Source organism: Miscanthus floridulus, chromosome 5 (assembly GCF_019320115.1).
Source record: "Miscanthus floridulus cultivar M001 chromosome 5, ASM1932011v1, whole genome shotgun sequence".
Lineage (NCBI taxonomy): Eukaryota > Viridiplantae > Streptophyta > Magnoliopsida > Poales > Poaceae > Miscanthus > Miscanthus floridulus.
The window spans coordinates 6,537,925-6,551,485 of NC_089584.1; the positions used below are offsets into that span (position 1 = coordinate 6,537,925).

General features: G+C 46.1%; 1 pseudogene; it reads left to right on the forward strand.

The window, feature by feature from the left end:
- The first annotated feature begins 7,034 nt into the window (after positions 1–7,034).
- On the forward strand, positions 7,035–12,057 carry LOC136449433 (uncharacterized; annotated as a pseudogene).
- Positions 12,058–13,561: the final 1,504 nt, after the last annotated feature.

Here is a 13,561-nt window from a genome sequence, read left to right on the forward strand (position 1 = left end):
TGCAAATGAGGTGCATGATCCGAAGGACTTGGAAATGCTTGACCTAGGCAATGACAACGATGAGGATGAGGCTGTTGAGGATTTGGACAATCTTGATAGTGATGACGATACCTATCGTCCAGATAATCCCGATCATGAAGAATATTAGAAATACATGTAATACTATGTTATTTTGTAATTACATTTTCTTTATTTTGCATCTCTTACTAAGTATGTCTCGTTTATCTGTACTTACTGTTTTACTCTTTTTAATTGCAGGTGATGGGGCCCACTAGGAGGAGCTGCCCCTCGGTTTACGCCAACCGGAGGGACATGGCGGCGGCTGAGGAGGCGTTAGAGGGGCCGAGAAGGCTGAGAGGCAGGCCTAGGCGGGAGCCGTTGACTGACCATGGGCGCAGCTCCTCACACGACTCTATGCACGATGACGACCTTTAGCACACGGTGGATGGGGATGGGGGTCCACGGACGGAGGACGAGGAGGCGGTTCCAGCGACGGTAGGGGGTTCCACTTCCTCTGGTACGTCGAAGCCCTACCAGCGAGGTCCCACAAAGCTCCCGAAGCAACCGATACTTGTTGAGAGGCGCCCACTGATTGCATCCGAGGGCGATAGGTAAGTAACTTCATATGTTCTTCATTTGATATGTTGAAAAATCATAATAACAACTAATAACTATCGTAGACCACTTGTGCAGGAACTAGGTGCTTGTGGACCAGGCGGCCCTGGCACGCAGTGTGAATGGTATCCTGGGGCTTCTGTACAAGGAACACTTCCCTAGCCTGGTTAGGAAAGGAGATCAGGATTAGGAGCCAGCCTGGACATTCGACCACTATGCCCTTGTGCAGGTTGCTCCAGATCATAATGGCATCCGCTACAGAAACAAGGCAGATCGGGTGATTAGGGAGTTGTGGGTAAGTCTTTCTTGCACTACATTCCTCAATTCCTCACATTCATTGGACATTCTTGAAATAAAATAATGGATACCTCGTGTCTTTATGCAGGACTTCTTCAAAATCCAGGAGGGACAGGAGGAAAGTGCGTATCAGGTGGCTTACGCTTCCTGTAAAAGGCGTGTCATGGACTTGCACTACAAGTCCCGCCTCCAGGCCCACATAGACTACAACGCCAAGTTCCTACTCAGGCGTGTCAACAAAGAGGTGGCAAGACGGATGACGCTGACAAGGGAGCAGTACATACAGGTAAATACAAAATATGAATATTCATTTCTTTTGAGATTAAGTATGCCTAATTTGATCTTCTGATATGTCGTCTACTTGATGTCCTGTAGGCGATTCCAAGCTGGTGCACCACCCACCCCGATTGCTGGGAATATATTGTGGACACTTGGTTGGACGGGGACTGGTAGAAGAAGCACGAGGAGGCCCACGACAGGCGTTTGCAGATGCCAGGTGTACCTCACCATCAGGGCAGCCGCAGCCTCAGCAAATATGCAAAGGCATATGTAAGTCTCCGCCATTGCTCTAATCTAGCCACGCTCAATTCTGCATCATTTCTAACCACATGTTGTTGTCTTTCTCGTAGTCGGATGCACACGGTGGCTAGCCAGTTGGTCAACTCAAGGCATATGCTCTAGCTCACATGGGCAAGGCGATGGCCGACATCGAGTACGACCCAGATGCCCTGCTTGAGGCGTACACCAACTCCAGCGTCCACACCCGCCTCTCTTTGTACACGAAGGTGGCAAGGTCAGTCCATGGGCCAGGCTACGATCCGAGAACCGAGGAGCGCCTTGATCCTCAACTCGTGATGAGGGTGGGGCAAGGCAAGAAGCATGGGCGGTTCTGGATTGGCGACGGCGTCCTCGACACGGCCTCTACTCCTCTCCACCAGCTCCGAGCAGCGAGCATGAGCTCAAGCGTGCCCATACGCCAACGGCCGACCGCGGTGTCGGCACTCCAGGTAAGCATTCCTGTTTCATTCGTCGTTCTTTGACTTTTACATACCTTACCTATGCATTATTGAAACATTGGGGTCAAATGCTGCAGGCCCAGGTGTAGGAACTGCAGGCCGAGCGGGAGGCCGAGCGGCAGAGGCTACAGGCTTTGGAGGCCTAGCGGGAGCAAGATCAGCGGCAGATGGCCGAGATGATCAAGTTTATGTAGCAAATTGGCCAGCAACAAGGTTGGGCGATCCCACAGACGCTGCTTGCTCCAGATCCACCTCCACATCGTCCTGATTCTATCCCGGTGAGTATAAGTACGAAGTTTTACTTTCTATGCTGAAACTTAGATAAACCTAGTGAAACCTAGATAAACCTAGTGGTGGTGGTGGTGGTGGTGTGGTGGTCATGGTGGTCACGGTGTTGTGGTGCTCATGGTGGTAGTGGTGGTGGTGTGGTGGTGGTGGTGGTCATGGTGGTGATGTGGTGGTGGTGGTGGTGAAGTGTTGGTGGTGAAGTGTTGGTGATGGCGGTGATGTGGTAGTGGTAGTGGCGGATACTTATCTTGTATATTTATCTCTTCTCTTGTCGCTTACGTGCAATCTCTTCTATTTTGCGCAGCATCAATCGGGGGCGGCGTCGAACCACCTCGGAGGGTCACCGGGATCGCACGTTGGGCCATCCTAACTCGGACCGTCGCTGTGGGCTTCAAATGGCAGCCGTTGTGATATAATGCACTTGTGAACTTTGTGAACTATGCTTGTGTGTTTAGACTTTGGACTTGTGAGTCGAGATTGTGATACTTGTATGCTATGTTTGTGTTTGTGGTGGATTGTGATATACATTTGTGTGATATATAGTTGTGTTATATATATATATATGATGTATATCTTGTTTGCAATGATGGAAGACTAAAAACAAAAAAAAATTGAATTTTTTCACTTCTTTACTGAGTGTCATGACCATGACACTCGGCAAAGCTAGGAAGTCCTAGCTTTACCGAGTGTCATGGGCAAGGCACTCGGCAAAGAAAATCCAAAAAAAAGAAAACAAGCTTTGCCGAGTGCCAGATTCAGGCACTCGGCAAAGCATTTTTTTTTAAAAAAATAAAAAACACATTTCTTTGCCGAGTGCCGACGCGTGGCACTCGGCAAAGGGGCTGTCATCGTGACCTGGCCATCACGGCGGCTTTTCTTTGCTGAGTGCCGTCGTGGCACTCGGGAAATCCTTTGCCGAGTGCCCGACATGCGGCACTCGGCAAAGAAGCCTTTGCCGTGAAGGAATATGCCGACAGCTCTTTGCCGAGTGCAGCACTCGGTAAAGGCTTTGCCGAGTGCAAAGCCTTTTTTACCGAGTGTAATTGTACTCGGCAAAGCACGCGTCTGCTGTAGTGAGTGGGATATGACAATAATTTTTTTAAGAGCAGTAGTTAGTCAATTATCGCATATGGACTTTGTGACAATTGTTGGAACCGGTGGTGACCACCGAGTTCACGATCTTGGAGCTGGCTTGTAGCCGGCCCGGCTCGTTACCATGAGCCTGCGCTCCCACAGGTCCTAGGTTCACCGGAGCTACAACATATAAGGTTTTGGGCCTACTCAACCCAAAAGACTAGCCTGATAGGTGGGGGTTCTCCCGCCTTATATGTTGTGCTCTCCCACTATCGCTACACGATGTGGGACTAAACCCAACAATCTCCCCCTTAGTCACACATCGGGGTGCCCCCGCCATATGTGACGCTCAAGATTTTTTTATCGGGTTTAGCTTTTCTAACCACGGGTACCGGCTTTGATACCAATTGTTGGAACCGGTGGTGACCACCGAGTTCACGATCTTGGAGCTGGCTTGTAGCCGGCCCGGCTCGTTACCATGAGCTTGCGCTCCCACAGGTCCTAGGTTCACCGGAGCTACAACATATAAGGCCTTGGGTCTACTCAACCCAAAAGACTAGCCTGATAGGTGGGGGTTCTCCCGCCTTATATGTTGTGCTCTCCCACCATCGCTACACGATGTGGGACTAAACCCAACAACAATCACTACTGCCATCCATCCATTTCTCTAGAGTTTAAATTCCTAAGTAAAGTCTACCACCGGTCCCTAAACTTGCGTCACTATATCATCCCGGTTTCCATACTTGCAAAAACTCATCTAGATACCTAAACATCGTTCGGGTCTCATCGTCCATCCAAACGGGTCTAGGCCTGCTATCCGCCTCCTTCTCCTAGACAGCCCATTGCAGCGGGCGGAGGCGGGCTGAGGCTGAGCTCCGCGGCATAGCCTGGGTCGACCGTGAACACCAGGCCGATCCCGACAATGTTGACGCGTTGACGAAGGTGTCGGCCGTCACGGCTGTGAAGCCGCGGTGGTGAGGCCTCAGGCGATAGCGTTGATGCAGAGCATGGTGTGGCGGTCTCCGATGAGGCATTGAGCTCTGACGGACGCTATCATGCCGAGGCTAGAGGAAAGTGCGATGGTGCATGCCATGAGCTTCAGTTCATCTGGGCAACGCTCGTCTCTGGTGTTACTTTTACCAAGCATTCTGCATACGGGCGAACTCATGTGAGGCGATGGATCCAGAACAAGAGGCGAGTGTATGCAATCGTATGATATCTTGAAAGAAGTTTGGTTTGGTTTGCTCATGATGGGGCAGCTGTTGGCTAGCATTGGCATCATGGTGGCTGGTGGCGCTCGTGTATATCACAGAGCTCTCCCCGGCAACGCTGCTGGACTTCGTGGCGTCCTTCCCTGAGATCCTCATCAGCTTCGGGATCCTCCTCTCGGCTATCTCTCCCAGACTCCGACCACGCCTATCGGGCCTGCCCAACCACACATCAACTGGCATGTCATGCTCGCAGCCAACATCCTCCCGTCCATCTCCATTGCTTTCGTGTTGGTGGTCCTCCTCTCGGCACCGGCGTCAGAGTGAGAGGTAGTGAGCGCCCATGGTGTGGTGTGAATGCCTAAGCAAGAAAGTGCGCCGACAGCGGCAGCCTAAAGCGAGGAGCGGCGTCAGCGACACGAAGTGAATTGGTACGGGGGTGGCCTGAGCAAGCAACGGTGGGTTGGTCGGCTGCTACTGCTTCCCGTGTGGGTGAGGCCGGTGGTAGCACAGCTGAGAAGGGGCAGAGGCCACCCAAGCACGGAGACAGTTGTCGCCTGCGTGACTCGCGCGCGGTGGCAATGGCAGCAGCGTCGTGAGGAGGAAGATGAGGTAGAAAACGTTGTTTAGCACCAGAATGACACAGGTAAAAAAGTTGGAGGACAACATAGAGACCCGATCACTACAGCAGCCAGTGACTTCCCCGAGTGCCAGTTGCACTCGGGAAAGGCTTAGTTGTACTTGGAGAAGCCTTCCCCGAGTGCAACACTCGAGGAAGACCCTCTGGCTAATCCTTATCCGACAAAGGCGTCTTTCCCGAGTGCCGAAAATCGTGCATTCGGGAAAGGCTTTGCCGAGTGCCGTGCTGGCATTCGGAAAAGATTTGACGCCGTTGGTCAACGGCCGATGCCGTTTTCTTTTTCTTTTTTCTTCCTCGAGTGCAACACTCGGAGAAGATTTACACTCGGCAAAATAAAAAATACGAAAAAGCCCAAAAATAATAGCAAAAAAACCCAAAAAATTTTTTTCGGGGGAGGCCGCCACCGGCCAGTGCGCGCCTGCCTCCATTGAAGTCGCTGCATTTTTTGCGTAAAATTTACAGCTAACGCGGCCAGCGGGATTCAAACTCACGACCTCTCCCTCACGTGTCTGCTGCTCTACCACTGCACTACACTGTCACTTGTGTCTAGATTCCGTTATCTTTCCTCATATATTATACTAAACTGAGAGTAAATTGCTTGTTTAAGGCCCTAAACGAATTCAAATCAAAAAGTGGTAAACTACAAAGTTTCATAACTTTTCGAGATGTACAATTTTCATTTAGGAAGTTTTTCCATCCGAGGTCGTTTGAAAAAATCGAATTTCAAATTTGAGATTCGAATGTAGTTTTGCATGATAAGATAATTTCAAATCAAAAAGTTATCAACTACATAGTTTCATAATTTTTGAAGATCTACAATTTTTATTTAGGAAGTTTTTCCATCCGAGGTCTTTTGAAAAAGTCAAATTTTAAAATTTTCTTCCCCGAGTGCCTTCCCTGGCACTCGGCAAAGAGGCCCTTTGCCGAGTGCCATGACGGGGCACTCGGGGAAGCCAACCTCTTTGCCGAGTGCCAGGGTGCGATACTCGGCAAAGCAATTTTTTTAGTTTTAACGGCGTGGGCGGACTGGGCCATCAAGTAACATTTTTCTTTGCCGAGTGCCGCTCTTCCCCGAGTGTTGCGCTCGGGGAAGAGGGCCTTTGCCGAGTGCCGCTCTTTACCGAGTGCTAGGCACTCTGCGGCACTCGGCAAAGCCTCTCTTCCTCGAGTGCTATTGTTCCCCGAGTGCAACACTCGGGGAAGATTGGCTTTGTCAAATGCTCGATTTTTGATACTCGGGGAAGCCTGCAACACTTGGGGAATTTTGCCTCTCTGGTGGTGAATAGAACTAAAGTGAGATTCAAACATGGTTTAGATGACCATTTTTCAAGATTAGCGACCAAAATAACACAACAATACAAGTTCATGCCCCAGAAGGACCTGGTTCCGTCTCCGTGTTGTGCATTTATGCCACTGTCGTGTGGACCGCTCAGCCCTGGGGGCCACATGCAGTCGCTGCTTGTGATCTGTGTGCAGTCGCAGCATCTTTGGTGAGCCAGGCACGACACGACGGTGAGGTGACGTTTGGATACTGGGAAATGTGGGGTGGGTTAGGGAAACGAGGGGAGAAAAATATCCTATCCATTGTTTGGATGTATGGAACGGGGATAGGGATAGGGAAATGATGTAATCTTTTCCCTAACCTGCAAACCTAATGGAGGGGGTGGGTTATGACCGAGCCCGCGTCGCTTCGGCGCCGGCCGCCGGAGCCAGCGTCGCCCCGTGCTGCCGACCGAGGATGTGCGTCGCTTTGCCGCACAGGCCGCCGGAGCCCGCGTCGCTTCGCCGCGTAGGCCGCTGGAGCCAGCGTCGTCTCGTGCTGGCGACCGAGGCTGCGTGTTTCTTCGCCGCACACGCGTTGGGCGTTCTCCGCTACAGCTAGTCCGCACACGCGTGATGGCCGAGATCTTCCTCCGCCTCCCACCGGACGAGCCCGAGCACCTCTTCCGCGCCGCCCTCGTCTGCAAGCCGTGGCTCCGCATCCTCTGCGACCCCGGGTTCCTCCGCCGCTACCGCGCCTTCCACGGAGCCCCTCCCCTCCTCGGCCTCCTCCACCACAGGCTCATGGTCATCCAAGGAGACCCCGAGCCCCGCCTCACCCCCACCACGGCGGCGCCCCTCTCCCCGTACCCCGCTCGCGAGCCCTCGACTGCCGCCACGGCCGCGTCCTCCTCCACGTGGGGGCCGACTGCTGGCATTTCGTCGTTTGAGACCCCGTCACGGGCGACGAGCACCGCCTGGAGGAGCCTGGCATCCCGTGGCTGATCTACTCCGCCGCGGTGCTGTGCGCTGTGCCTGGCTGTGACCATCTCGACTTCCACGGCGGCCCCTTCCGAGTGGTTTTTGTGGTCACCGACGACAATGAGGAGCTCGTTAAGGCGACCGTGTACTCATCAGAGACAGGCGCGTGGAGCACGCCGGTGACTCTGGACAGTGGCTGTGAATCCAATGCCCAGCATAGGCGATCGAGATGTTCTTGCTGATAGTAGGCTCTACTATATACCCTATGTCCAGCTAGACGAGGCGCTGTTCACTATCGGAAACCGGCACTTTGCCGAGTGCCACAAGCTTTGCCGAGTGTATTTTATCGGGCACTCGGCAAAGACGGCTTTGCCGAGTCTTTTTTTCGGCACTCGGCAAAGAGGTATTTTACCGAGTGCCATTTTTTTTTGCACTCGGCAAAATACGTCTTTGCCAAGTGTCTTTTTTTTTTTGGCACTCGGCAAAGAGGCATTTTGCCGTGTGCATTTTTTTTTTGCCCTTGGCAAATTATTTTTTCAAAGCAATTTTTGAGGCCCGAAATGAATTCAAATGAAAAACTTTTCAACTACAAAGTTGCATAACTTCTCAAGATCTACAAAGTTTATTTTGGTCATTTCTTCATTTGACAAAACGACAATAACGTTGTTCATAAAATCTACATCTCTCTCATATGTCTCATATTAGTTTCATGAAAGTAGAAGAGGGATATATAAGATTTGTGAATAATGTTACTACCACTATGTCGGATAAACAAATGACCAAAATAAACTTTGTAGATCTTGAGAAGTTATGAAATTTTGTAGTTGGCAACATTTTGATTTGAAATCATCTTGTCATGCAAAAACGGCGTTTGAATTTGAAAATTTTAAAATTTGAATTTTTTAAAAGATCTCGGATGGAAAAACTTCCTAAACGAAAATTGTAGATCTCCAAAAGTTATGAAACTATGTAGTTGACAACTTTTTGATTTGAAATCATCTTATCATGCAAAACTACGTTTGAATCTCTCAAATTTAAAATTCGAATTTTTCAAACGACCTCGGATGGAAAAACTTCCTAAATAAAAATTGTATTTTTTTATTTAAATTCGTTTAGGGCCTCAAACAAGCAATTTACTCTCGGTTTAGTATAATATATGAGGATAGATAACGGAATTTAGACACAAGTGACAGTGTAGTGCAATAGTAGAGCAGCAGACACGCGAGGGAGAGGTCGTGATTTCGAATCCCACCGGCCATGTTAGCCGTGAATTTTGCGCAAAAAATGCAGCGACTTCGATGGCCGGTGGCGCTGGACGGACGGGCGCTGGCCGGTGGCGGCCTTCCCCGAAAAAAAATTGCTATTATTTTTGGGTTTTTTCGCATTTTCATTTTGCCGAGTGCTTTTCCGGCACTCGGCAAAGGCTTTGCCGAGTGCCGGACAAAAAGCACTCGGCAAAGGCTTCTTTGCCGATTAATTCTTTGCCGAGTGCCCTTTGCCGAGTGCGGCACTCGGTAAAGCCTTTGCCGAGTGTATTTCGGGCTTTGTCGAGTGCCGCAGAGCCACAGACACTCGGCAAAGTGCCGGTTTCCAGTAGTGGTTATTGGAGATGAGGCTTACTTCACGCTGCGGTGGGGTAACGCAATTGTCAAGTATGATTGGGGCAAAAATTCCATATCCTTGATTAATCCACCGACACAGTATGTGTATCATGTTGCTCTCATGGTGATGGAGGACAGCTCACTGGGGTTTGCCTGTGTTCAGGGTTCCAGCCTTTATCTGTGGTCAAGGAAGGTGAATTGAGAAGAAACTGCAGAATGTGTACAATGCAGGTCCATCGAGCTGGAAGAAATTATACCTGTCACCAGTCCTTATGATGAGCCATTCGTGGTTGGCTGTGCAGAGGGTATGGATGCCATGATGCCATCTTCGTTAGCACAGATGCTGGCTTATTCACAATCAGGCTCCATTCTAAGCTAGTTAAGAAGGTTGATGAGTCTGGGGTCTACTTTAGTGTCCTACTACCCTACATGAGCTTCTACACGCCTGGTATTGTACTGGCCCCTGCTTCTTCTCTATGTTTGCCTAATTAGCTGGTTATGATTTGTGAATAATTAGTCATAATGTAAGTAATGTCTGTTAATTTGATTCACATATAGAGCTTGCCAAAAACAGATCTGCGTATGCTAGTTCAAACTGAATACATGATATTGGAAGACAGGAAATGATTTTTGTTATGAGATTTAACTTGTTTAGGAGCATGACCAAGCACTAGTGGAATTGCTAAATATGCTGACAAACTTGTTGATTAGTATTACACTGTTACCTTGCTTCATATTTTCTTTTAAAAAAGATTTTGTTATTTTCTGGCACACAGCTAAAATTCACATCTGAAAATCAGTCTTGTAACCTCTAGAATGAGTACTAGCTCATAGTTCATCAATCTGGAATCATGAGTTGAACGGTCAGTTATGAGTTTGGTGCATGGCATCCATTCAGATCGTGGCACATTGTTATTGTGCAAGTCATTATGTTCAACTGGGGTTGTCTCATTGAATCCATCCTTATCATACCGTGAAAAATTTGCACTTCAGTTTATTATGCCAGGCATAATTTAGTTACTGCTTGGTTAATATTCGATTCAACTACTTGGAACGGAAGTCATGTTTAATCTATGTTGTTCCTTTTTTCCTGTAAGTTTAATATATTTTGTAATGTTATTTTCACCTTCAAAGGACTGTCAAGTAGTTGTGTCAACCTTTTTGGACATACAATTGGAGATACAAGGATCTGAGCCTTAATTTAGTTTGACTGTAAAATTTTATCATTTGTAAATAGATTGAACAACTGAGTATTGCAGAAATGTGTATGTTGCGATGGATTTGCGGTCACACAAGAATGGACCGAGTTCAGAATGATGATATACGTGATCGCCTAGAGGTAGCATCAATTGAAGAAAAGCTTGTCCAACATCGGTTGAGGTAGTTTGGCAATGTCCAAAGGAGACCCCCAGAGGCACCAGTGCATTGTGGAGTCCTAAGTCAAGCTAATAATATGAGGAGAGGTAGAGGATGACCGAAATTAATATAGGGGAGGCAATAAAAAGAGATTTGAAAGCTCATGATATACCTAGAGATCTATGTTTGAATATTAGTACTTGGAAAGCAGCTATTGAAGTGCCTGAACCGTGACTTGGGGCTCTTGGTGGGTTTCAACTCTAACCTACCCCAACTTGTTTGGGACTGAAAGGCTATGTTGTTGTTGTTGTAAATAGATTGAACAACTTCATCTAGCAGGCATGGAACTGGGATGTTTTACTACTAACTTGGAAAATGATGTTAAGGTTATGCTGTTAGTCATAAAAGCACCTCTTATTTATATGGTTTTTGAGTTCATGACTCAAGTCTGTCTATTCTTTGGAATAATTTCATCGATACCACCATTTAATGTTCGCTTTTCATCTATGCCATCATTTGGTTCATGAAAACCCTGTGCTACTATACGTAGCAGTGCAAGGGAAGAAGGATCAAGTTGATTGGTTGAATAGTTGATCAAGCATTAAATTTTGTTATTTTCTGGCACAGCTAAAGTTCATCTCAAACTCAGTCTTGTAACCTCTGGAATGAGTACTACCACATAGTTCAATTGTACTGGAATGCTGGGTTGGACGGTACGGTTATGAATGTTGTTCATGGTCTTTGCAGATCATGTCACATGTCTTGTTGAATCCATCCTTATTGTACTGTCGAAAATTTGCGCTTCAGTTTATTGTAACAGAAATATTTTAGTTACTGCTTGATTATGTTAGATTCAGCTACTTGGGATGATAATCATGTTTACATTGATTCTTTTTCCTGAATTTTTAATATGACTTCTAGTGTTATTGCTGCCTTTAAAAGGGTTGTCAAATAGTTGTGTCAAACATTTTTGGATAAAATTAGAGATACAAGGATTCGAGCCATAATTTAGTTTCACCGTCAAATGTTTGTCATTTGTAAGTAGATTGAAAAAGCTTATTCACAAGTGCTGAACTCTGATGTTATACAAACTTGGAAAAATTATGTAAAAGGTTATGTTGTTATAGTCACAAATAGCACCTCTTGTCTGTATAGTGGTTGCTGAGTTCAGGACTCAAGTCTGGCTATTCTTTGGAATAATTTCATCGATACTAGCCTGTTCGTTTCGGCTTATTCGCTCGTATCTGGTTTATAATCCACGGCTTGAATAATATTTTTCTCTCACACCAAACTAGTCAGCAGTACTTTCAGCCATGGCTTATAAGCCAGTTCAGCCGAAACGAACAGGCTGATTCCTGAAGACCTCCTTGTGCTATTGAGTAGTACAAGGGAAGCAGGATTGAGCTGATTGGTTGGATAGTCGATGAAGCATGAAATGGCTGCTAGTAAAAAATGGAGATTGCTAAATGTTTAAGCAAGCTTGTTCTAGTATTGTACGGTTACCTGCTACACATTGCCTTTAAATATTATATTATTTTCTGGCATAGCTGAAGCTCACATCTCAAATTAAGTCTAATAACTTTTGATACGATTTCTAAGTACATAGCTCATTGAGTTGTAAATTCAGAGTTGACATTTTGTTATGACTTACGAGTTTTTTGGTTGGCATCTTTTTAGATCGTGGCAGATTGCTGTCGCTCAGAGGACTTACTGATCTCTGATGTGCTGCTCACAGTGATAAAATTGCAGAATTGACAAATCCAGCCTTGATTCTGATGGTGTTGGCTCGAGTTATTTTGTTTCCTGTTAGTAATTTCATGTCATTATGCTCAAGTGCGACCATTCTCGTTCAAGTTGTTCCGATCATGTTGCCGATAAAAATGTATTTTTGTCGGTTTCTCATCTGTTGAACAGTTTTAGTAGGAATGGGTCAAGCTGCCATGTTCAAGTGTTGTCCTGTAGAATATTTCCTGATTATATTTACGATAAACTGTGTTTCTGTCCGATATGTCAGGAATATTTAGCTACCTTTTGGTTAATGCTTGATTCAGCTACATGGAACTATAATTATATAGACTCTGCCGTTACCATTTTCTTAAAAGATAATATCATTCAGTGTTGACTGCTGCTCTTCAACAAGGTTGTCAACTAGTAGCAGTGTAATATTTTTTTATACATAACTGGAAGGTTTCAGTTTCGGGCATCTCTTAGTAAAGTCAGGGCTGAAGTCTGGTTATTGAGGAGTCTTTGGGAAGCAGGACCTATTGAATAATTGATCTAGTTGATTGAGCATCAAGCCACGGCTATGAAAAAATGGAGATGAAACTTTACCCCCGAGAGGGCTTAGTTGATCATGATTTCTGTTTTCTCTTTTTTTTTCCTTTTTATTTGTTTCGAAAAAGAGGATGCCATGTTTTTCCTGTTTTCTTTTTCTAAGCTAGATTTCTTATGCATCACTTTTTCATTCGTCACAAGAAAAAGATTCAGAATGTTTTCATGTGAATCTGCACCGACGATTTCTACCCAGAGTCTATTAGAAAGTCATTTGCATTGTCAGATCGAAATAATGGGCCAATTCTTACCAGTTGCCATAATTGCTACTCCCACCGTCCCAAATTATAAGTCATTCCAAAAATCTTGGAGAGTCAAAGCATCTCAAGTTTGACCAAATTTATATGATAAGATAATAACATTTATAATATCAATTAAATATCATTAGATTCTTTATTAATTATATTTTCATAGTATACCTATTTGATGTTATAAATTTTTGTAGTTTTTTCTATAATTTTGGTCAAACTTGAGATGCTTTGACTCTTCAAGATTCTTGAAATGACTTATAATTTAGAATGGAGGGAATAACACTGAACATTTACATGAGATATCCTCAAGCCCCAACCGATTACTACCTGACTGCATCCGAATTCAAAATAAACAAATTACTTTCAAAGCAACTGTGCTTTTGTCAAACCTAAGAAGGATCAAAATTTCTTGGTTCAGAGAGAAGGACATATAGTTCACTTTTCTTTGCCAAATTGAGTGGCACAGCCCATGGTCCAATTGCACCCTCGGAAGCAAAATGCCAGTGACATGTGAACACTTTATTTTTTAGTAAAGTCTACCACGGGTCCTAAACTTGCGCCACCGTGTCATCCCAGTTCCAAACTTGCAAAACACTCACCTAGATACCTAAACACCATCCAGGTCTAATCGTCCATCCAAACG